At 44.3% G+C, this 26,135-nt stretch overlaps 3 non-coding genes across 3 annotated transcripts; 2 read left to right on the forward strand and 1 right to left on the reverse strand.

Annotated features, from left to right (window-relative positions):
- Nucleotides 1–7,364: 7,364 nt before the first annotated feature.
- trnal-cag (transfer RNA leucine (anticodon CAG)) lies at nt 7,365–7,447 on the reverse strand. The gene has a single exon. It is a non-coding gene; the product is annotated as a tRNA-Leu (tRNA).
- Nucleotides 7,448–13,687: 6,240 nt separating this feature from the next.
- On the forward strand, nt 13,688–13,769 carry trnas-gcu (transfer RNA serine (anticodon GCU)). The gene has a single exon. It is a non-coding gene; the product is annotated as a tRNA-Ser (tRNA).
- A 5,716-nt stretch (nt 13,770–19,485) lies between these two features.
- trnaw-cca (transfer RNA tryptophan (anticodon CCA)) lies at nt 19,486–19,557 on the forward strand. Its single transcript has one exon. It is a non-coding gene; the product is annotated as a tRNA-Trp (tRNA).
- Nucleotides 19,558–26,135: the final 6,578 nt, after the last annotated feature.

Here is a 26,135-nt window from a genome sequence, read left to right on the forward strand (position 1 = left end):
AGACTACTGCATTTCCTGCCTGTTCCTACTCTTCTGGATGGCCACCCAACTTCAATCCTGAACACCCTCTTTCCCTTTGGGGTGTTCACCACCTGGAATGTACGATCCAGGAAACTCTCATCCTCCCTGATTCTCTGCAGTGACTCCAGCTGCCCCTCAAGCTCAGAAATCCTGAGCTCTAACTCAAGCAGCTGGAGACACTTGTATACAATTGGCCCCAAGACACATGAAGTGGCCTGAGGTTCCCACATGGGGCAGGAACTGCAAACAACAGGTCACAGCTGCCCATCCATGATCTAAAACAAACCTCTATTCCCTCTTTTAGAATCCAGTTTGTACCTTGTTTAAATTATTAATTTTATTTAATGCCCCTCGACCTGCTCTGCATTAACAGTCTTATTACGCTTATACTTACTGTTGTACTTACCCTGATTGAAACGTTTAATTTTCCAGCTCCTTGTTTAAATCAGTGCCCTAATTTAGAGAAATCGGCACAAACCAACCAGCTCCCTTCTTTCCCATGATATCATGCTTTGATTATTTATTATAAACATGGCCGGTTTGCTCCAACGCCCCCCCCTCACAGCTCTTTATCCCCGCCACCGCTCTCACTCTTCTCTCCTTCTCTCTCTCACTGCTGCTCTTGTGCTGCTCTACCGCTGCTCTTTATCCACCCTCCAGCCTCTCTCAGCTCTCACTCTCACTCACCCTCAGCTCCTCCACAGTCCCAAGTTTCTGACTGTTTAGGAAATTCTCGGATCTTTGCTCCAAGATGGATGACCTCACACTTCCCCATGTTGAACATCTTCAGCCAGTTTTGTTCACTCACGAAATCTGTCAATGACCCTTTGAAACTTGCTGCTCCCACCTACACTACTAACCATGTCACCTAACCTAGTGTCATCAGCAATCTTGGATATAGGCACCTCCTCGGCACCATCTCCAGTGCAATCACTTCCTTCCTATAGTGTGATAACCAGAACTGCACACAGGACTCCAATTGTTGCCTAACTAGTATTTTATACAGCTGCAACCTTCCTTCTCTTATATTCTATGCCTCGGCTAATAAAGGCAAGTATCCTATATGCCTTCTTACCTACCGGTGCTGCTCCCTTCAGGGATCGATGGACATTTAAACCAAGGTCCGTCTGATACTCTATGAAATTCTGTGATCAGTCCATAACAACCTGCCCCCATCATTCCACTTATTGCTACTTTTATTTCTGCTAAACCTACTTCTTTATCACAAAGGGTTGCCTATTCCCCTTTAACCCCTCTTCAATATAAGTGCTCACTTTCTCCACCGACAATTTGCAAATGTGTTCTTTTACATATAACCCTTGTTAAAGAAGAGGTACCAGAAGGACTGCCTGTGCTTAATGTTGCTAAGTCTCTAGGACTTTATGAGATGTAGCTGAAGATTCTGCGGGATGTAATAGTGGAAATAGTGAAGGTACTGGCCAGAATCTTCTGAATTCTATTTCTTTTGGTAATGGACAGCTACAAACCACTTGTTTATTCCAGGACACTAAATGAATCAATGTGAATTGGAGCCGAGCAGATTCTAACGTCCCACATCTCCAGTTTTGTTTTTTACTGAGAAACCGGTCCTCCATGTAAGCTTTTTACTCGAAGAATGAGACCCCCGCTTCCTGGGAACACTGCAGCGACACCTCCAAGATCTGATATACAAACTTCAAACTCGGTGAAAGACTTTCACCCTCCCCTCGGGGTCTGACCGTCACTTCACAACCAACATTCGGCTGGGATGGGCAGACAAAACAACTTCCTTCCCCGCAGTCCCCCAGCACGGACTGGATAATCTCCCAAGCTCGTATTCCGCGAATGTCACATTACTCCACCGATTTGTGTTATTCCCACAAGCTCCGGCAATCTCAGCCCAAATGCCCAGGCCTTTTATTCTCTCTTTAACCTACATTTTGTCCCCTTATTAAGTCCATCCTGAGAAGAGGGGCTCGGCATTCCGAGTTCCTCTGCAGACATCCGGTTGCTGCTAATGGACCAAAAGAGGCCTAAAACTTGAAAGAAACCCTCTTGCACAGCCCTCTGAGCTTGTCTCCATTAGACCGTGCAGACAATACCTGCTTCATAGAGAACAACGGCGGGAAGTATGAGCAATTTCACTGTCGGCATTCTGTGGAAATAGAGGATACAAGGTAAAACAGAATTAAAAATACTGAACAGATCCTGTGGGAGCAGGACAGTAGAGGACGAATTCCTGGAGTGTATACGGGATGTTTTTCTGAACCAATACATTGAGGAACCAACGAGAGAACAGGCCATCCTCGACTGGGTATTGTGTAATGAGAAAGGAATAATTGGCAATCTAGTTGTGCGAGGCCCCTTGGGGATGAGCAACCATAATGTGATAGAATTCTTCATCAAGATGGAGAGTGACGTAGTTAATTCTGAGACTTGGGTCCTGAATCTTAATAAAGGAAACTACGATGGTATGAGGTGTGAGTTGGCTATGATGGATTGGGAAACATTACTTAAAGGGATGGTGGTGGGTAGGCGATGGCAATCATTCAAAGAGCGCATGGGTGAACTGCAACAATTGTTTATTGCTGTCTGGCGCAAAAGTAAAACAGGAAAGGTGGCCAAACCATGGCTTACAAAGGAAACTAGAGATAGTATTAGATCCAAGGAAGAGGCATACAATTGGCCAGAAAAAAACAACAGACCTGAGGATTTGGAGCAGTTTAGAATTCAGCAATAGAGGACCAAGGGAATGATTAAGAAGGGGAAAACAGAGTACGAGTGTAAGCTTGCAGGGAACATAAAAACCGACTGTAAACGTTTCTATAGGTGTGTGAAGAGAAAAAGATTGGTGAAGATAATTGTGGGTCTTTTACAGTCAGAAACAGGGGAATTTATAATGGGGAACAAAGAAATGCCTGACCAACTAAATAAATACTTTAGTTCTGTCTTCACAAAGGAGGACATTAATAACGTACCAGAAATGTTGGGGAACACGGGGTTAGTGAGAGGGAGGAACTGAATTAAATCAGTATTAGTTGGAAAATGGTGTTTGGGAAATTGATGGGATTGAAGGCCAATAAATCCCCATGGCCTGATCATCTTCATCCTAGAGTATTTAAGAAAGTGGCCCTGGAATTAGTGGATACATTGGTGGTCATCTTCCGAGATTCCATAGACTCTAGAACAGTTACTACAGATTGGAGGGTAGCTAATGTAACCCCACTATTTAAAAAGAGAGGCAGAGAGAAAACAGGGAATTATAGACCAGTCAGCCTTATGTCGGTTGTGGGGGAAATTCTAGAGTCCATTATAAAAGATTTAATAGCTGAGCACATGGAAAACAGTGGCAGAATCGGACAGAGTCAGCATGGATTTATGAAAGGGAAATCATGCTTGACAAATCTACTGGAATCTTTCGAGAAAGTAACTAGTAGAGGTGATGAGGGGGAGCCAGTGGATGTGGTGTATTTGGACTTTCAGAAGGCTTTCCACAAAGTCCCACGTAAGAGGTTGGCGTATAAAATTAAAGCACATGGGATTGGGGGCAGTGTATTGAGATGGATAGAAAGTAGTTTGGCAGACAGGGCACAAAGAGTGGGAATAAATGGGTCTTTTTCCGAATAGCAGGCAGTGACTAGTGGGGTACCGCAGGGATTATTGCTGGGACCCCAGTTATTCACAATATATATTAATGATTTAGATGAGGGAATTAAACGTAATATCTCCAAATTTGCAGATGATATAAAACTGGGTGGGAGGCTGAGCTGTGAGGAGTATGCAGAGATGCTTCAGTGTGATTTGGACAAGCTGACTGAGTGGGAAATGCATGGCAGATGCAGTATAATGTGGATAAATGTGTGGTTATCCATTTTGGTAGCAAAAACAGGAAGGCAGATTATTATCTGAATGGCTATAAATTGAGAGAGGGGAATGTGCAACGAGATCTGGGTGTCCTTGTACACCAGTCGCTGAAGGTAACCATGCAGGTGCAGCAGGTAGTAAAGAAGGCAAATGGTATGTTGGCCTTCATAGCCAGAGGATTCGAGTGCAGGAACAGGGATGTCTTGCTGCAATGGTACAGGGCCTTGGTGAGACTACATCTGGAATATTGTGTGCAGTTTTGGTCTCCTTATCTGAGGAAGGCTAAACTTGCTATAGAGGGAGTGCAACAAAGGTTTACCCAACTGATTCCTGGGATGGCAGGACTGACATATGAGGAGACTGAGATGAGGAGAGTGGTGAGCCTGTGGAATTTGTTACCACAGAAAGCAGTTGAGACAAAAACATTGCATGCTTTCAAGAAGGAGTTAGATATAGCTCTTGGGGCGAAAGAGATGAGAGGGTATGGAGAGAAAGCGGGAGCAGGCTATTGAGTTGGATGATCAGCCATGATCATAATGAATGGCGGAGCAGGCTCGAAAGGCCGAATGGCCTACTCCTGCTCCTAGTTTCTATGTTTCTATGACTCAAGTCAAAGTCGGAAAATCCAGTGGATTTTTAGAGGAAAATTTAACCACTGGAAAATGGCAGCTGAAATACAGACCAAAAAAGTTCCTGCACTTATTCCCTTTATTTCAAGTTGTTTACAATCAAATGAAGAAATAAAAACTGTTGGAGGGAATTTCCATGATTTATGGAAACACCAACAACCACCAGTTGTCAATCACTCAGCCCCATCAGACACACACTCACTGACGGGAGCTTCCTGCATCCAGCACTGGCCCTGTCGCACTCACCAGCTGCTCACCCAGACCCCACTCTCACAAACACTGAACATTTTTATCCTGACCCTTCAAATTATTGTTAAAATGAGAAAAAAAATGTTCACATTTCATCGCAGTTTGGTTGAACGGAACAAATGTTAAACTTTTCACCGTCACTCGGTAACCACGCTCGACATTCCTTCAATCAGTTGTATAAATTATCGGCTGTAAGGATTTATTTCACTGGGTTAAACAATTTCCATGTGAGGAATGTTCCAGCGTGAGAATGGAGGGGGCCGGGCTGACTGAGCTGTGTCTTCACCGCTTCTGGGCAGTGGGAATGTTCACCCTTCATTCTGCTCCGGTTCACTTTCCCAAAGGGAATCTACAGATTCTCCAATCTGGGCCCTGGGATTTATTCTTTGGTTCCTTTTGATTTGTCCCTTTTCCCGACTCACAATATCTTCCGAAGTTCGGGGTAAACATCCCCCTTGTATCGTGCCTTAGTCTCGGCTGGAAGCGGCGGATAGTGACCCCGAACTGGTCACCTCCACACTGACAGACACAACACGGTCACACTCTGCTTCACTGAGATTAAAGCTGAGAGCGGTTTCTGGGTCCAATGCAACAGTGAACACGTTTCATTTGAAGGAATTGTGGGTGGTTAAGGTGTTTTGAAAGTCCTGATTTTTTATAGTGCATCCATCCTAAATGCTTTGGGATTTTCCTGGAGTGATACTTAGTATCCCACTTTGGGAAAGATTAAAGTTAATTGGAACGTGATGACCAGGTCATGAGGATAACTCCTTGAAATTGTTACGCGCTGCCAGCTTAACAACACCTAAACACTTGATACTTCTGTTCACAAATGAATTATAAACCAAATTTCCGCCCCGATGTAAATGCAGAATATTCAGTATTTTAACCGGAGTGGGAAACAGGTTAGTCACAGATATTCAGTGAGTTGCCGGAAAACAGGATTTAGAAACTGCTTGTTCCAACGTTCATACAGTAATCTGCTTTGATCTCTCTTCCTCTTATTTCCCAGGATGATGTTTGAATTTTGACCCAGTGATGTTCCCCCTGTCCTTTCAAAATCTCGGTGTTCGTGTTTCGAGCATCAATTGTTAAATAGAATAGAGCCCAGCTCTTCCAGTAGCGGCACACTGGGGAGAGTTTCTCATTGTGTGTGGTAACTCCCACAAGGTCTCTTCTTCGTCGGTCGCAGAAAGGAAAACCTGTCATTGTTAAAGCCTTTGCAGATAGTCCACTGTAAAAGGAGAGACCATTTTAACCTTAAATTCCAAATTTGGCCCTGTTATAAAGCAAGCGCCCAACTGCCCAGATGAAATCCAACGAAGTCAGGTTCTGCTGGGATTTGGACCCAGGATCTCCTGTTTACTCGGCAGGTGTTTTAACCAATTAAGCCACAGAACCTAACGATGCTTAATTACCCGCAAGGAATTGCTAGAAACCCTTCGCAGATCTGGTAGTATTTGTGAAGAGTGAAACAGTTTAAATTTCAGGGCGCGAACTTGCACCAAAAAGACCTGAAACGTGAATCTGTTTCACTCTGCACAGATGCTACCAGATGTGCTGAGCAATTGCAGCATTTTCTGGCGTTGTTTCAGATTTCCAGCATCCGCAGTATTTTGCTTTTGTACCAAAGGACAATGAGCTGCCTTTCCTGCCCTGAGGGTTATTGCAGGACAAAACAAAAACCTTTAAATATGCTGACCAGAGTCAGTCTGCTCAGCTTTCAGAAAGATTTCAAATGATGATGTGAATCTGCACCACTGAATATCAAGGCCATCGCGGTTTAGACAGCTGTAATGAACAGCTCCTGTTACAGCTTTAGATCAGACAGTGGAGGATTATCACAGGCGCTCTGTCAGACTGCATGTTCCTTCAGACAGGCTTCCAACTGGACACATGGAATGAGCGGCTCTGAACATTAGTGGTTGAGGTGGAGATTTCTCATTGGCTGAACTGGAGTTCCAGTTCCATTCCCAGACATCTCCCTTTCTCTTTCTAAATCTATCTCTGTCCTCTTGCTCATTTACACTTTTCATTGTTTCATCATTAGCGGCCACGTCTTCAGCTGTCTGAGCCTTTAGCTCTGCAATTCCTTCTAGAAACGTCCCCAGTTCAATCTCCCCATTAACGTCCCCTTAAAATCTATCAGTTTTACGAAGGTTTTGTTCAGTTGTCCAAATATGTGACTCGATGTCGAATGTTGCTTGATAAAGCTCCTTTGAAGCGTTTTATTAAATCTCGGAGCTGTTGCTGAAATCGATCAGTGAAATGAGCTGTGTTCCGGTGACCAAGAGCTTTTGTTTTATTCTTTCACGGGATGTGGGCGTCGATGGCTCGGCCAGCATTTATTACCCAACCGAAATTGTCCTTGAGAAGCTGGTGATCAGCTGCCATCTTGAACCGCTACAGTCCATGTGGTGTCGGTACACCCACAGAGCTGTTAGGGAGGGGGTTCCAGGGTTTTGCCCCAGCGACAGTGAAGGGACGGCGATCCAGTTCCAAGTCAGGATGGTTTGTGGCTCGGAGGGGAGCTTGCTGCTGGTGGTGTTCTCATGCATCTGCTGCCCTTTTCCTTCCAAGTGCTGGAGGCCTCGGGTTTGGAAGTTGCTGAAGGAAAATTAGTGTCAGGAGTGGGATTCGAACCCACGCCTCCAGAGGAGACTGCGACCTGAACGCAGCGCCTTAGACCGCTCGGCCATCCTGACCCTTCTGTGCTAACTGCTCGGCCACTAAATCCATTGCATTCGGTACAAATGGTTCTGAGTTCCACCTTCATCGTCACTGCTTTAAAACACTCGATGTGATTTTCCTTTTTTCAGCACCTGTTCCTGTATCTCAGTCTTATCCTTCCCCAAGCCGCCGGGGGGTGAGGAGCTCCTCTCTTCTGCCCTGCTCACCTTCATTGCTTTCCATTTCTCTCCTGGTGTTTGACAAGGTGTTTACTAAAACCCGCTTTCACAGCCATATTTCCACCGATGCTGCCAGACCTGCTGAGTTTTTCCAGGTAATTCTGTTTTTGTCATTGCTGCATTGCTCTGTTTTCTCAAATCAACAAAGACCCAATTCCCGCCCGACCTGTTCCTCACACGAAGGTGTTCAGAGTGTAAGGTCTGAGCGACGTGAAGTGTCCAATTTGAGAGTTACATCCTGGATTAGTAAGTTGGCGGATGACACAAAGATTGGCCGAGTGGTTAACAGTGAGGTTGAGTGGCTTGGGCTACAGGAAGATATAAACGGGATGGTCAAATGGGCACATAAGTGGCAGATGGGATTTAACCCTGAAAAGTGTGAGGTGATACACTTTGGAAGGAGTAATTTGACAAGGAAGTATTGAATGCATGGCAAGACATTGTGAGGCTCTGAGGAACAAAGGGACCTTGGCCTGTGTTTCCATAGATCTCTGAAGGCACAGGGGCAGGTTAGTGGGGTGGTGAAAAAGGCATTTGGGACTCTTGCCTTTATCAATCGAGGCATAGATTACAAAAGAAGGGAGGTCATGTTTAAGTTGTATAGAACTTTATTGAGGCCACAGCTGGAGTACTGTGTGCAGTTCTGGTCGCCACATTATAGGAAGGATGTGGTTGCACTGGAGGGGGTGCAGAGGAGATTCACCAGGATGTTGCCTGGGATGAAACATTTAAGTAATGATGAGAGGTTATATAGACTTGGGTTGTTTTCCAAGGAGCAGAGAAGACAGAGGGGCGACCTGATGGGCAGAGTGGATAGGGGGCAGCAGTTCCCCTTAGTTGAAGAGCTAGTCACAAGGGGGCATAATTTCAAGGTTAGGGGCAGGAGGTTTAGGGGGATGTGAGGAGAAACGTTTTTACCCAGAGGGAATGCATTGTCTGGGAGGGCGGTGGAGGCGGATTGCCTCGCATCCTTTAAAAAGTACCTGGATGAGCACTTGGCACGTTGCAACATTCAAGGCTATGGGGCCAAGTGCTGCTAAATGGGATGAGGTAGGTAGGTCAGGTGTTTCTCACGTGTCGGTGCAGACGCGATGGGCTGAAGGTCCTCTTCTGCACTGTGATTCTGTGGGATTCTGTGACTGAGGAAAATCACCAGAAACTGCTGCACACAAAGAGCTTACTGGAAGGTCAAATTATATCGTTTCAGTGAGTCATTAAAGCCTCCTTCGAGCAGATTAAGCAGCATTTCCTGTGTTTCAGTGATACATTCTGATCTGAATTTAAAAGGAAAGGGTAAATATTTGTCATACTCAAAAGATCCATCCGCCGCATGACTGAGGCGAGCTCACTTCTTGATCTCATCACTGACAGATACAAACACGAATAAAGCATAATAAACGAGAGGGAAGTGATAGATTACAATTCTGCTCCCCCCAATTAATGTTAACCAAAGCATGAATGAAATGGATTAATCGGCGGATTTTTCAGGATTTACATTTCCAATGGTTGATCGAGGAACTAGCAGCTGGGGCCAGAAATAACCATAAGACCATAAGACATAGGAGCAGAAATTAGGCCATTCGGCCCATCGAATCTGTTCCAACATTCAATCATGGCTGATAAGTTTCTCAACCCCATTCTCCCGCCTTCTCCCCGTAACATTTGATCCCCTTACCAATCAAGAACTTATCTATGCCGGTCTTAAATACACACAATGACCTGGCCTCCACAACCATCTGTGGCAATGAATTCCATAGATTCACCATTCTCTGGTTAAAGACGTTTCTCCTCATCTTTGTTTTAAAAGGTCTTCCCTTTACTCTGAGGCTGTGACCTCGGGTCCTAGTCTCTCCCACTAATGGAAACATCTTAACCACGTCCACTCTATCCAGGCCTTCCAGTATTCTGTTAGTTTCAATCAGATCCCCCCTCATCCTTATAACCTCCATCGAGTACAGACCCAGAGTTCTCAAACGTTTCTCATATGTTAAACATTTCATTCGTGGGATCGTTCTCGTGAACCTCCTCTGGACTCTCTCCAGGGCCAGTACATCCTTCCTGAGATACGGGTCCCAAAATTGCTCACAATATTCTAAATGTGGTCTGACCAGAGCCTTATAAAGCCTCAGCAGCACATTCCTGCTTTTATAATCTAGTCCTCTCGAAATAAATGCCAACATTGCATTTGCCTTCCTAACTACCGACTCAACCTGAAAGTTAAGCTTAAGAGAATCCTTGAATCGGACTCCCAAGTCCCTTTGCACTCCAGATTTCTGAATTCTCTCCCCATTTAGAAAATAGGCTATGCCTCTATTCTTCCTACCAAAGTGCATGACCTCACACTTCCCCACATTGTATTCTATCTGCCACTTCTTTGCCCATTCTCCTAACCTGTCTAAATCATTCTGCAGCCTCCCCGCCTCCTCAATGCGACCTGTCCGTCCATCTATCTTTGTATCATCTGCAAACTTTGCCAAAATGTCCTCAGTTCCATCATCTAGATCATTAGCGTATAAAGTGAAAAGTTGTGGTCCCAACACTGACCCCTCCGGAACTCCACTCATCACTGGCTGCCATCCTGAGAAGGACCCCCTTATCCCATCTCTCTGCCTCCTGCCAGACAGCCAACCTTCTATCCATGCTAGTACCTTTCCTCTAACACCATGAGCTCTAATCTTACTGAGCAGCCTCCTGTGCGGCACCTTTTCAAAGGCCTTCTGGAAGTCCAAGTAGATAACATCCATTGGCTCTCCTTTGTCTAACCTACTCGTTACCTCCTCAAAGAATTCTAACAGATTTGTCAGGCATGACCTCCCCTTGATGAAACCATGCTAACTTTGCCCTAATTTACCATGTACTTCCAAGTATTCTGAAATCTCATCCTTAATAACGGACTCTAAAATCTTACCAACAACCGAGGTCAGGCTCATCGGCCTGTAATTTCCAGTCTTTTGTCTCACTCCCTTCTTAAACAGGGGGGTTACAATAGCGATTTTCCAGTCCTCTGGGACCCTCCCTTTCTCCAGTGATTCCTGAAAGATCACCACTGACGCCTCCACTTTCTCTTCAGCTATCTCCTTCAGAACTCTGGGGTGTAATCCATTTGGTCCAGGTGATTTATCCACCTTCAGATCTTTCAGTTTTCCTAGCACCTTCTCCATGGAAATGGCCACCATACTCACCTCTGCCCCCCGACTCTCTTGAACTTTGGGGATGTTACTTGTGTCTTCCACCGTCAAGACTGACGCAAAGTACCTATTCAGTTCCTCCGCCATTTCTTTGTTCCCCACTACTACTTCTCCAGTGCCATTTTCCAGCGGCCCAATGTCCACTTTTGCCTCTCTCTTACCCTTTATATATCTAAAAACACCCGTTCAATCTTCTATTATATTACTGGCTAGTTTACCCTAATATTTAATCTTCTCCCTCCTTATTTCTTTTTTAGTTGTCCTCTGTTGGTCTTTGTAGGCTTCCCAATCCCTTGGCTTCCCACTGCTCTTCGCCGCATTGTATGCTTTCTCTTTAGCTCATATGCTGTCCCTGACTTCCCTTGTCAGCCATGGTTGCCTCATCCTTCCTTTCGTATGCTTCTTCTTCCTAGGGACTAATTTTTGCTGTGCCAATTTAAATGGCAGAGGATGGGTTCGATCTATCGACCTCTGCGCCACCTGAGAGTTGCAGGTTGGTTATGATAGTTTATTGGGGGATGAGTTTCCCAGCGCTTTTTCATATTTTTTTAAAAGTTAAACCGATCTTTATTCCAGTAACGTGGACCAGCGAGCACAGAGAGGGGAGGGCAAGTATCCGCTGCCCTCAGAAATGGGACTGCGTCTCCCCAAAAGAGACAGACACCCTCATTCAGCAACCGGGAAACACAAAACCGGAGATGCTCAGGCGTCTCGACTGGCAACTCTTTGCCGAACAGAGTATTGAACAAGTGACCTTTAGATCATTAGTTTAACGCTCTCCCAACTGAACTATTTCAGCTGACGGAAATGATGCTTCGAGCCAGAATTTAAACAGCGACCAGGATACCAGTTTTACAGTCACCGACTGTCCTCCACTTACATTAGAGAACATGATCCCATAATGACAAAGGACAGCCATCACATCTTTTCAGTTCCCTCCAGATTTCGATTTTTTTCTTGACAAAGATGGGGTCCAAAGCCCAACTAAGCATCAGTTCATTGTCATAAGCTCTCGGCCAATCGCTACACTGGAATTGTCCGACAAACAGCCTTCTTCATCCTTTGAGTGAATTGTTTGCTGACGTCACCGTTAAATGTCTTAACTCTAAGTTTAGGGTTACATACATTTGTTCTGTATTCCCCCAAAAGAGGAAATTGTATCTCCACATTAAAACCTATTAATCATCTCAATTACCTCAACCAGATAGCGCCTCCAGCTTCTCAACTGACGGGTATGCAAGCGTCACAGCGGGTGTAGATCTAACTGTAGATCAGAAAACCGTGTGTGTATCGCACATGGTCATGGTTACTTTTGCAGCAAACCTTTATCTGAATTAATGGGACCCGCTTGTGATAAATAATGTCACCTTTCACTGCTTAGCTGGTGAGTTTCATAGAGCCACAAATGTGATTCCCTCAGTTCCGCTTTTGCACAAAGTTGGGGAATTGTACCACAGATGTCAGTCTTCAGCCAGCTCCATTCACTCCAAGTGAAGTCAAGATATGGCTGAAGGCACGGGTAACTGCAAAGGCTTTGGGCCCTGACACCATTCGTGCAGCAGCACTGAAAACCTGTGCTCCAGAAATAGCCTCGCTGCTCGCCAAACTGTTCCAGTACTGGCATCTACCAGACAATGAGAAAAATTGCTTAGGTCTGTCTTGTCCACAAAAAACAGGAAAACCCAACCGGCGAAAACCGCCCGATCAGTCTCCTCTCGTTCATCAAGAAAGTGGGTGGAAATTTCTTCGACAGTGCGATCAAGTGGCACTTACTCAGCAATATCCTGCTCACTGAAGCTCAGTTTGGTATCTGCCAGGGTTACTCAGCTCCTGACCTCATTGCAGCCTTGGTCCAAACATGGAGGAAGCAGCTGAACTTAATACCTGAGGTGCAAGTGACTGCGCTTGAGTCCAAAGAAGCTTTTGACCGAGTGTGGCATCAAGGAACACTCGCAAAACTGAAGTCAATAGAAATGAGGCGGGAAACTCTCCACTGGTTGGAGTCGTCCCCGGGGGTTCCAATACATTCTAAAAGATTTCCAGCATTAACAGGAATTCGCTTTTGGTTGATACAATGTGGGTGGCAATGGAAGGATCCATTGAGAGCAGTTTATCGTGCAGGTGGCTCGTTGTTCTTGGGTTTCGATTCTCCCTTTGGGCTTTTCAATGAGTTCGAATGCAAGAGGTCCCGCTTTCATCTCGAGGACAAGCCCAGCAAGTATTTTAATGCAGTATTTTTTCGCGCTCGTGGTGGTGGCCGTTCCGGAAAACAGGACCAAGTTTGAACACCCGGGAAGTCATTGCAGAGAATCCATCACCTCAACACACGTGAAGAAAATGAACACAGGGTTTAAAGAACGTTCCTCAGTGTTATGGGACTCTGAAATTATCCGAATGCATCAAATAAGGGAACTGTCTACTTCTGGATTCAGGTGGGAGGCTGATTGAACTCAGTGAAAATCTTGACTGAAAGGCCAAGCAGAGCTGGGATCTCCCAAGATTTATTTTCATTTACCACACTTTAGCTGTGATCGGGCACTGACAGTGAGCTGGGAAGGGTTTCTTCTTGCTGCCAAATGCTTGTATGTTCCGGTCTTTCCGCGGTGGGTTTTCACACTGTGCAGAAACATGTTGGATATCAGGTTGAAGTGTTGAAACGATTCACATCAGTCCATTTACAACAGCATCTGATCTGATGTGGTGGAAATGCATTTTATTGACAGAAAATACATTTCCATCTTTAGACACCTGGCCGAATATTCAGGACCTGTACGAAAGAGAATCATTTATTCCAACAGATCATGAATGCAAAAAGCATAGAAGGAGGTTTAATAGATCGAAGCCGCGTGACGAGGTGGCCGAGAGGTTAAGGCGATGGACTGCTAATCCATTGTGCTTTGCACGCGTGGGTTCGAATCCCACCTTCGTCGTCACTTTTATCAACCACTTCGTGTGCAATTAAGAGGTCTGTGTGCAAAATTTAAGCACATGGGATTGGGGTAATATATTGGTGTGGATTGAGAATTGGTTGGCAGACAGGAAACAGAGAGTAGGAACAAATGGGTATTTTTCGGACTGGCAGACAGTGACAAGTAGGGTACCACATGGATCAGTGCTTGGGTCCCACTTTTTCACAACTTATTTCATTGACTTGGATGAGGGAATCAAATGTAATATTTCCATGATGTTAAGAGGCTTTAAGGCGATTTATGGAAGTTGAGTAAGTGACAAAATACATGGTAGATGCAGTATAAGGTGGAAAAGTGTTGAAGTTATCCACTTTGGTAGGATAAACACAATGGCAGAGTTTTATTTCAATGTTGATACATTGGCAAATGTTGATGTTCAAATGGACCTGGGTGGCCTTGTACACCAAACACTGAAAACAAGCACGCAGATCCAGCAAGCAATTAAGAAAGCACATGGTATATTGGCCTTCATTGCAAAGTCTCTTGAGCACAGTAGAAAGGGTGTCTTGCTGCAGCAGTCCAGGTCCTTGGTGAGGCCACTCCTGGAGTATTGTGTGCAGTTTTGGTCTCCTTACCGAAGAAAGGATGTACTTGCCATAGCGGGAGTGCACCGAAAGTTCACCAGACTGATTCTGGGGATGGCAGGATTGTCATATGATGAAAAATTGGGCCGACTAGCCCTGTATTCACTGGAGTTTAGAAGAATAAGGGAGGATCTCATTGAAACGGAAACATTTCTGACAGGGCTGGACAGACTGGATGTATAGTTGATATTTCTCCTTGCTAGGAGGTCCAGAACAAGGGGTAAGAATCTCATGATATGGGGTAGGCCATTTAGGACTGAGATGAGGAGAAACGTCTTCACTCAGATGGTGGTAAAGCTGTGGAATTCTCTACCACAGAGGCCACGTCAGTGAATATGTTTATGAAAGAAATGGATTTCTAAACTCGAAAGGCATCAAGGGGCATGGGGACAGAGTGAGAGTGCGGCGTTGAGATAGACAATCAGCCATGACGATATTGAATGGCGGAGCTGGTTCGAAAGGCCGAATGGCCTACTCCTTCCTCTATGTTTCTAAAAGGCTAAATGAATTAGGGTAGGTTGGAATCGTAGCATCATAGAATGGTTATAGTACAGGAGGAGGCCATTCATCCAGCCGTGTCCATGTCAGTCGCCTCCAGTCTCTTTCTACTTCAATGTTTATAAAGATTCTCCATTGATGGCTTGCTTTTGTACTCGACGCTTCTATTTATAAAACCCAGGTTCCTGCCTTTGTTTTGTTCAGGTTGTCGAATTGAGGCATGTGAGGTGATTAAGGGACTTGATAGCTTAGATACAGAAAACATTTTTCCCTGTTTTGGGGAATCCAAAACAAGAGGACATAACATTCAATTTCAGCTAAGCCGTTCAAGGGTAACGTCAGGAAACACTTCTTCACACAAAATTTCGTAAAAATGTGGAACCTTCTGAAAATTGCTACTGAAGCTTAGGATCAGCTGAAAGTTTTCGATACTGAAACTGGGTACAAGTTTTTATTATTATTAACATGTAAGATATTAAAGTGTTGTGAAACCACAGTGGATAGATGAAGTGAAAATAGGGACCAGTCATGAGTTGAACACGATTGATGGAAGAACAGTATACTTATCTTCCTATGTGCCCAAATTCCTCATCTAGCAGCAAACAGGCTTTCAGATGATCACCGCTCAGTACATTCCTCTCAGCATCCCCTTCTCTAAGGGGAACAGACCCAGACACAAAAATAATCTGATGCATCTTCTTTAGGCCTTAAGCGAACAATTTCACATTTCCTACATGGAAACCTATTTGATCGCAGCTGCATTATCTACAGCTTCGCCCAACTTGATGCCGCCAGTTTACTTCCGCAAGAACCAGGAGGCTCCTGCCCTCATTACAGCTTTGGTCCAAACACGGAGCGGCTGATTACAGAGAGCGGCACCGGGGAAGTATTCCGAATGTTGCTATTAAACAGAAGAGGGTGAAAAAACATCAAATTGCATCTTCTCACTTTCGGACAATTGGCTTTTCATCCGTTGTCACAATAGAACAGCCAGTACACATTGGTCACCCTGAACACTGAGGTGCATTTCATTGCAGCGAATCAATATGAAGACATTCAGCTCCTCCAATCAGTTCCACCTTTCATTTAGATCATGACTGATTTCTACATCAAATCGATCTGCCAGCTCTAGTCTCTTAACCTTTAATGCTCACGCCCAACAATAATCTACCAGCAATTGTAGCAATCTTTAGGTTCCAACCAGCTGTAATCGCCGATCTAGACAGGAAAAGCTTTCTACTGTCAGCCACCAAATAGATGGCTGAGCTACATTTCAGATCTTTAGCCTGGAGGATTTCATGATTCCTGCGTTTAAAAGAGATGAAATGATCAAATGGTCTTCACTGTGGGTCATTTTTCTCTTCAGTGAAGTAAAATAAACTTCAGTTAAGAATAGGGGAGCAGCCACTGCAACCCTTTCGACAGGGGGATGAGGTCGCCCACAGCTTGCTCACCCTTAACAGGGTGAAGCAGAACATTTCCATCCGTTAGATAACCGTTTGACAATGACATCCTCTGTCAAGTTACTGACGGCTGAGTGGATCTGTCCTGTCAACTACATTAGTGTTGATTGTGAAACTGTCTGTTCACTTTAAACGGTATCACTTCTGCCCGTACGATAAGCTCTCAAAACTTCCCCTCCGCTGCCTCTTACAAAAAATGTCACTGACCCAGCAGTAACCCAACGTGCTCTCTTCTACACCCACACATTGAGGATGCCGAGGCTCCTACTATCACTGCACAGAACACAGTTTCTCTCTCCACAGACGTTGCTTGAGTTGCTGACTATTTCCACAATCTTACATTCTTGTATTAGGGTTAGGGATGCAGGATCAGTTACTCTCTCCTTCCGAACTTCCCAGTACTTTTGATAGACTAATGCTCACCATCACTTTACGCGAAAATATCCCTCGCTTCATTCCTGGCGTTAGAGAGACACAAAATGATGGCAGCATAGAGGGTGAGCACTTGGCCCTTGTTCCCTGTTCTGGTTCTCTGCAGGGAAACTCAGTTATTCAATGCCTCCGTAGCCTCTAAATTATCTCTTCAGAAAATTATGGAATCCCCTCTGAAAGCCATTGTCGAATCTGTCTCTCAGGTAGAGCATTCCAGATCCTAACCACACGCTGTCTTAAACGAAGTTCTTCCCCAGGTCCAATTGTGTATATCTTGCCAATCATCTTAAATAGGTGTGCTCTGATTCTCGGCCTCCCGACAATGGAAACAGTTTCTCTCTATTACTCTGTCCAGACCTCTTATGATTTTGAAAATCCCCATCTAATCTCCTCTCAACATTCTCTTCTCTGAGAACAACCACATTTTTTTTTTCCAATCTATTCATCTCATTCAAGTTCCTCAGCAATGAATTCATTCTTGTAAATGTTTCCAGTGTCGCTACAATCTTTTTAATTTTGATAATCATTGTTGGGCACAATATTCCAATTGAGACCGAACCAATGTTTTTTTTAAAGATTCTGCACAGCTGCCTTGCTTTGTACTTGATGCTTCTACTGAAAAAAAAACAGGATCCCGGATGCCGTTTATTCAACTTAACATGAATTGACGTGCAAATTGCAGTCGATGTAAAGTATAAATTACTTCTTGTTACTGAAATAGGCTTTAGAAAACGTGGTAATTGTTCATTGTGCTTGGTGATTTCTGTATTTGGAACCTCAGCCTCTCAGTTCCTCCAGGGTCACCAGCTTCTCACCAGATACACAATCGTCTGATACATCTTTCCGAGGTCTTAAGTTGATGAGCTCACACTTTCGACATGCAAATCTCTCTGATTTCATCTATATTATTTATTGTGTTGCCCAACCTGATGGCGCCAGTTTACTTTCATCGGAACCAGGAGGCTCCTGACCTCTTTACAGTTTGGGACCAAACACGGAGCGGGGGATTCCAGAGAGCGGGACCGAGAATGTATTCCGGATGTTGATGCTCAAACAGGGAATTGTTGATGTGTGACATCGAATTGTTATTTACCGAATACAAAAGTTCTGATAAGTTCACAAACTTGAAACATTAACATTTTAAAAAATCTCTCTCCACAGTTAATGCCTGATGGGCTGAGTGTTTCCAGCATTTTCATTTTTTCTTTGAAGTGAACAACCGAGTCCGTGCTGGATAATTCTTTAATGATCTTTCAAAAATCTGTGCTGGGTCCCCTATTATTCGTCATGTATATGAACGTCATAGATGACTATGTGGGGGGTAGGATTAGTAAGTTTACGGACGACACATCGATTGGCCGGGTGGTTAACAGTGAGGTTCAGTGTCTTAGGCTACAGGAAGATATATGCGGGATGATCAAATGGGCAGATAAGTGGCAGATGGAATTTAACGCTGAAAAGTGTGAGGTGTTACATTTTGGTAGGAGTCATTTGACAAGGAAGTATTCAATGAACGGCATGACAATAGGAAGCCCTGAGGTACAAAGGGGCCTTGGAGTGTGTGTCTATAAATCTTTGAAGGCGGAGGGGCATGTTAGTGGGGTGGTGAAAAAGGCATATGGGATACTTGCTTTTATCAATCGAAGCATAGATTAAAAAAGTAGGGAGGTCATGTTGGAGTTGTATAGAACCTTGGTGAGGCCACAGCTGGAGTACTGTGAGCAGTTCTGGTCGCCACATTATAGGAAGGATGTGATTGCACTGGAGGGGGTGCAGAGGAGATTCACCAGGATGTTGACTGGGATGAAACCTTTTAGTTAAGAAGAGAGGTTGGATAGACTTAGGTTGTTTTCGTTGGGGAAGAGAAGACTGAGGGGCGACCTGATCGAGGTGTACAAGATTTTGAGGGGCATGGATAGGGTGGATAGGTAGCAGTTGTTCCCCTCAGTTGAAGGGTGAGTCACGAGGGGGCAATGAGTTGAAGGTGAGGGGCAGGAAGTTTTGGGGGCATTTGAGGAAAAACCTTTTTACCCAAAGGGTGGTGACGGTCTGGAATGCGCTGCCTGGGAGGGTGGTGGAGGCGGGTTGCCTCACATCCTTTAAAAAGTACCAGGATGAGCACTTGGCACGTCATAACGTTCACGTCTGTGGGCCAAGTGCTGGTAAATGGGATTAGGTAGGTAGGTCATGTGTTTCTCACGTGTCGGTGTAGACACGATGTGCTGAAGGGTCTCTTCTGCACTGTGTGATGATGTGATTCCTTGAAATCCTGCATCGTTATTTCTTTCTACCTGTCCGCTAACTTTCAGTTGTATAATTTGGGCCTCTGCTCCTCCGTAGTTGGCAACATCTCACCAATTAAAAACAAAACGAAACGAAACTCGTGCATTCGTGGCCTCAATCAGATTATGGTTCATTGTGAATCCAACTGCCAAAGTATTTCTCACTCATTTAAACTATTTATGAAATTTGAAAATAAACTTCTCCCACGGCTTGTTGTTGTGCTTTTGCTCTCACGTTCTTTGCATTTCTTGCTACTCGTCCTTGTGATGTAAATCCACAGAAAGCAAAGAAGGCCACGAGGAAGGGAGGGGAAATCATGTTCCCTTTAATGATCCCTGTTTGATTTTCAATGCACTGAATATGATCAAGGTCTAAGGAAGTGAATCTAGGACAAGCAACAGCTGTCTTTTTGCAGCTGGGCTTGTGGCGCAACGGTAGCGCGTCTGACTCCAGATCAGAAGGTTGCGTGTTCAAATCACGTCAGGCTCATGGCTCTTCACTGTACTTGAAGCTTTTGTCTGGGCACAAAGTTCATTGTGTCTGGATTCCACCGAAATGTTGAATTTCAAAACCATGATGAAAGTCATCTCTTCCGATTTTCCGGTTCAGTTTTCATTTTACATTGGAACGATGTTTCAGCGATGTGGGGTATCTACTGTTTTTGCAATTGTTCCATTACCCAGTATGAGAAGTAAAACACAAAGTGTCCATCATGGGGTTTAAATCCGCAGCCGCTTCCGTCCATATAGCTGCTTAGTTCCGTTAGCTGGAGTTGGTTGTGTAAACTATAATCGCCCGACTTTATTTTATCCATAAGTCAGGAGATTCAAACTCGTCCTTTTAAAGCAGAGCGACAGTGAGTTCAGTTAAAACAAATGTCTAAAAACAGCAGCAATTTCTTTCTGCTCACGGCATCCAGTTATAGCGACCTGCATTAAACAGCAGGAGCGGAAACCGCAGCCGGACACCCGCCTCTTCACATTAACGGGCAGCCTGAATTTCAGTTTTGGGATTTGAGAGAGAGCGGATGTTTTTGTGGAAACTGAAGTCACTTTTCCTGTGAATGCAGCCGGTTAAAGAGCCCGGACCGGCCTGAGAGTCCCCGAGCCCGGGGTCAGTGGGAGCCTGAGGAGAGGACAGATCCCAGGGAAAGGGAATGAGATTAGAGAGAAGGAAGGTTATTGCAGGGTTGAGGGGACTGAAGGGTTGGCGACTGGAGGAATAGAAACGGGAGAGAAAATGGAAGGGGTTGTGGGGGACAGCATCTGTCAGAACGAGGAAGAGAGCGACGGAGGAAAAGAGGGAGGGAGCTAGAGGGAGGGCGGGAATCAGGGGGAACTTGCATTTCGCCAGCACATTTTGGAACCGCAGAAAGATCCAAAACCTCACAGCCAATGGGTGGGTATTTTGGGCAAGGGGGTTGATGGGGCGTCTTGGTAATTGAGATTCGTGCTTGAATGTGCACAGCAGGATCCCACAGGCAGGAACCTGATCAATATTTGGATAACCTGTTTCAGTGATTCTGGATGAGGGATTATTATTGATCCCAGGACTCTGGGTAAAACTCCTATTTTCTTGCTGTAAATAGCCTGGTTAGATTGTTCACATCCCTCCGAGTGGGGAAGATGGGATCTCGGTTTTAAATGTGGTTTATTACTGGATAGTGTCATATATCATTGTTACCCCTCTGTGGGTATTACAGTACATCGTGGTAAACAATTTAACTCTTCGAGAAGGTCAAGGAGTTGGAAACACTGAGAAACTGCTCGTTCTGGCATTACTAACTCACGTGGCCTGTGATGATAAAATATAACCTCTTCCAGTCGGTGGAGATGTGATGTCGGCATACCTCAGAATAAAGCTCACACACCACAGCAGATGTTGCCCATTGTCTTCAAAGACAGTCGATTGAAGAGGTTCCCTCCTTGTTTCGTTGAACTTCTCAATGTTGTAATGGTGTCTGCTCCATTCCTGGGACAAATGTGGGAATCAAAAACCATCACTTCCTCCCTATGTGGATCCGACTGATAAGAGTTGTTATCATTAATTTCTCTCAGCCTCTGACGCCTTATCACATCCAATCTTTAAAACAAAGCTAACGTTTTCTGATATCAACACTCGAATCGAAATTCCTGCAACCTCTCTCTCCCTGCCCTGCTAAAAAGTCCACCTCTTTCAACTGTGAGTGTTAATCTCTCATTCTCTGTAACACCTCTCCAAATAACAATCTAGTGCTGCTTCTGCTCTCAGTACAATGTCCCCTGTCTTTGCACTATTCTGTGAACTATGATTCAGTCAGTTGCTCTCAAGTTTTTACAGGCAGAGGGTTGTGAGTTCAAAATCTCTCCAGAATTCTGAGCAGAAAGTCTGGCTGACACTTCAGTGCCGCGCTGAGCCAAAGTTTCACTGTTACAGTTGCCAGTTTTGAGATGCTAAGGCAAACTAAGGTGCCATCTGCCTTCACATGTAAAATTCCCATGGCACAATTTCGGACAGTGGCACGGGAGTTATTCCATCGTGTCGGAGCCAACATTTGCCCCTCAATTAACACCACTTCAAAACAGATTCTCCTGCCTTCATCACATTGCTGTTCCTGGAAGCTGGCTGCTGCAAGCCTTTAATAATATAGTTCAAAAAACATCGTGATTGAAACGCTGCGAGGAAAAGACAAGGCGCTAATGAGAACTCTGCTGAGAGAGCTCCATTGGACAGAAAATCGGGCGAAGAATACGAGGCATCGACACCAGAGAACCAATCAACGTCAAAACTGAATAACTCCTGTGAAATAAATGAGTAAAAGCTGAGAGCTCCGAGCACCATCAGTTCATCACCCAGAGACACTCACAAAAGAATTTAGTCTCCTGTCTTAGACGGTACCTCGTGGCTGAGAATGACTTCCTTCCACTCCGGGGCTGTGGGTTCTGAGTTGACTCCACACACTCTGCCATAGTTCCCGAGGGGAGTGTGAAAGCCTTTCACTGAGTTTCAAGGTTGCAAATCTGATCTTGGAGGTATCGGTGCTGTGTTCCCTGGAGGCGGGGTTCTCATTCTTAATGCAAAAATCTGACATCGAGGATGGGTTGTTCATTACCAAATAAAAAATCTGGAGATGTAGGACGTTAGAATCCGCTCATCTCTGATGCACTTTTATTCATTTTTGTTTCCTGTAATAAACAAGTGGTGTGTAGCTGTCCATTAAAAATAACAAACAGTGTTCGGAAGATTCTGGCCAGTACCTTCAGGATTTCCGCTGTTGCATCCGACAGCATCGTCAGCTGCATCACATCTGGACCTCGTGACTTATTAACATTCATTGCAGCCAATCCTGCTCGGGCCTCTTCTTTCACAAGATTTCTGGGAACAACAAAAACATTTGCAAATTGTCGATGGAAAAAGTGAGAACCTTTCTTGAAGATGGTTTCAAGAGGCCTTTGTGGTAAAGATGTAGAGTTAGCGGAAACAAAAGTAGCAATAAGTGGAATGGAGGGTTGTCCGTGAATTGATTGCAGATTTTCACGAAGGTTTATTTCGAGAGATTTTAAGTCTATTTCCTCTACATCTTTTAGGAAATTAACATTGAAAAAGCTCAATCGTGATCGAAAATGTATTGTAATCTTAGTTTATCTAAATAATGCAGATAGACGTAATTCAAAGAATTGGAGGCATATCAGATTATAATGTGGATTATAAAATCCTGGTGAGGGCTAGGGACAAGTTTTAGGAAAGACGGCAAGGCCTTGCAGAGCGTACAGTGGGGATTTACTGGAATGGTATCAGCGGTGAGGGATTCCGGATGTGGATGGACAAAGAAACAACAACTAGGGATGTTCTTCTTACAACAGAGAGTGTTTAGGGGAGATTTAGTGCAGGTATTTAAATTGATCCCAGGCATATGTTTTTCTTATACACATTATTCCATATTTTTCCATTGCCTGAATGTTAGGTAACCAATGAACAAATTCAACATAATCAGCAGAGTTTTGCTTTTGTCCGAAATAAATTTGTCAGGAAATGTTTCACGTTTGTAAATTAAAACCAATCCTTGACCTGATGTGATGGAAGGTTATTTTGCTCACAGAAGCTGAATGTCCAACATTGCACACCTGCCTGCCTATTCAGAACCTTCTTGTCAACGTTCCTGGATGGAAAAAGAGTATAAGACTGTGTTCTGAAACTCAGACAGGTGACGAGGTGATAGAGAGTTTAAGGTGAAGGACCGATGATCCATTCTGATTTGGATCCTTGTTGCTAGTTTGTGGATATTATCAATTAATTGATTCTTCCTGTTTGCTAACATTTTGAATCAAATAGGCCTGGAATCCTATCCTTGTTAATATCTCACTGGAGATTCCGGGTCTGTTCAGGCCATAAAAACACTGAGATTGAGAGTTACAGTTTTGCACTCAAATTTTACTGAAATGATGATAAAATAGGATTCATGAAAGGCAGCAAGATATTTTCCTCCCTCCCTTCCATTCTCTGGATTTACACCAGCTGAAAGCAACAGAAAGAAATAATGGTGATGGAGCAGAAAAACAAGATTATCATTAGGGAACACATTTAATTTAGTATTTACTTGATAAGTTAAGTGAGTGAGCAAGTTTTAGCAAAATAAGATTAAATTTAGGGCCCTTTGAAATAAACATATGATACTTAGAGCAGGGTGTTATTTTTGTGGTGAGATGGTAGCATCTGTGGAAGAACAGGGAGCCATGTACAGACATCATTACAAGCTATTGGACAGGAAGGTGAAAAAAAACATGGCTAATAGAATACAACTGATTGAACTCATTCTACAGTTATGTAAGATACTGTTTAGACCCCATTCAGATCATTGCGATGAATTCTGGACAACAAAACTTGAGGAAGAGTGAGAGGTGGGTGCAGCTGTGTTGCCACACTCAAATGGTGAGGACAGATTGCAAAACCTAGTCTTGTAATGCCTTGAAATTCGAAGATTAAGGGGTAATCTGCCTGAAATGTTTATGATGATTCAATGATTTGACAGGGTAGATAAGTAGAGAACATGATGTCTGTTGGGGGGAAGCCAGGCCAAAGGTACACAACATTAAAATTAGAACGAGAGAGATAGATTGAGCTAAAATACAGGCCAGTCGTGAGTTCATTAAAAGGCAGGGCAGGCATGAGGGAAGAATAGTTTACTTCTGTTCCTATGTTTCAATTTTCATAATCTTGGACTGAACAGGTTTTCAAATTATCACCCAGTCTGTACACGTTGCTTCTTAAAGTTAATTATTCCACCCCCTTTTCAGAAAGTAAAACTTAATCTGGAGGGAACTGAAACCTGTGATGAACCCAAAAAGGAACAAGCTAAAATTTATCTTTCAAAATGGAGATCGAGCCCTCGGAGACTGAGAACTACAGTTCCCAGGGGGTCGCATAGTCTAGTTCTGAAATGGTCACACATGCGCAGGTTGTTCTTTTAGCGACGTTTTTGGCATTGCGCATGTGCTGGTCGGCTCATTTTCTCGACTTCAGGCCGAGACACGGCCTTGCACACATGCGCAATTCGTTTCCTTTTTTCCAGGTTGGAAGTTACTTCTACGCCTGCGCAGAAGTAAAAGAAGGTCCAAAAGCAAAACAGCGTGAAAAGGGGCGCAGGTGACTGAGAAGAGAGTTCCATTCTGATAAAAAAGTGCCAGAAAAAGCTGGACAGAGAGGAGGTACATGGAGTAGGTCCCAAAACAAAGGAGCAGTCCCAAACCAGGGACTGGTACAGAAAGAGGTCTCAGGAAGTTGAAGGATGAGGACAGGAATCTGAAACAGATCCTGTGCAGTGAAGATTGAGGAGCAGAGTCAGAGCCGCGCGGAGCAGACTTAGAACGAGCTGGGACTTGCAAGAAGCCAGAAAATCTGCGTAGAAAGCCAAAGGTTGGCCCTTATTATGGACCTTTGCAGCAATGTTGTTCTGTTTGGCGGGGCCTAATACCGGATAGTGTCCGTGTGGAAGGTGAAGTTTGAATGTGCGGATAGATCCAGGAGAAAAGAACCTTGGAAAGAGAGGCTGAAACCCTGGAGGTGGATCCTTCTTGAAGGTATCTGAGAGAAAGCGTCGTTTGGGAAAGAATACCAAAGCGAGATCTTCGAATGTGAAGATTGGAAACCCTTGTCAGAAAGACAGAGTTTCATTGAGACCAGTTGCCTCACAGTCCGATGAGCAACTGGGGGATTAATGAGAAATCCCTCGAAACTTGGTTTCGGAGTGTGGTATGTCCAACTGCAGCTCACTCATTCAGCTACATGGACTGTACACTTGCCGCGAACGTTAGAGCATAAGATATTTTTGTAGTTTCTGTTATCTTTATGAATTTGTGTATATCAGTTAAGGTATAGTTTGGATGAAGGATCGGTGTAACGTACTTTGCCTTTCCTTCCTTAATAAATGTTTTATTATTGTGTTATAATTTCATCAGCAGACTCCTGTGATTCTGTTCAGTAACCATCCTTCACGTTTCTTAGCAAAAAACGTATACGATCTATCATATAAGGTTCCACCCTGGATCTGACTTACCCAGCAGTAACATCAGCTGGGATCGGAACGTTTGTCGTGATAAGAGAAAAAAGACCCAACCTGTCACTCCTTCCGTCTCTGTCCACCAGGAATTTCTTTATTTCTTAATTATACTTCTTTGCATGAGATGTGGGCGTCGCCTGCAGGGCCAGCATTTTTTTGCTTTTCCCTATTTGCCCTTGAACTGTGTGGCTTCCTCGGCTAATTCAGAGAGCAGTTAAGGGAATAATATTGCTGTGGGTGGGGAGTTACATGCGGGCCAGACACCGACAGGGCGGCAGACTTCTGTATCTCAAGCGCTTTGATGAAATAGATTTGTTTTGAGAACAATTGACTATAGTTTTATGGTCGCCATTACTAATATGAGATCACAATTCCATATTTACTACCTAATTGAGTTTGAATTCCATCAGCTACCATCACGGGATTTAAACACGTGTCCACTGAGATTAGAAACAAAAATAAAAATAGCTGGAAAAACTCAGCAACTCTGACAGCATCTGCTGAGAGGAACACAATTAACGCCTCGAGTCCG

The sequence above is a fragment of the Cetorhinus maximus genome, unplaced genomic scaffold (assembly GCF_964194155.1).
Source record: "Cetorhinus maximus unplaced genomic scaffold, sCetMax3.hap1.1 HAP1_SCAFFOLD_1728, whole genome shotgun sequence".
NCBI lineage: Eukaryota > Metazoa > Chordata > Chondrichthyes > Lamniformes > Cetorhinidae > Cetorhinus > Cetorhinus maximus.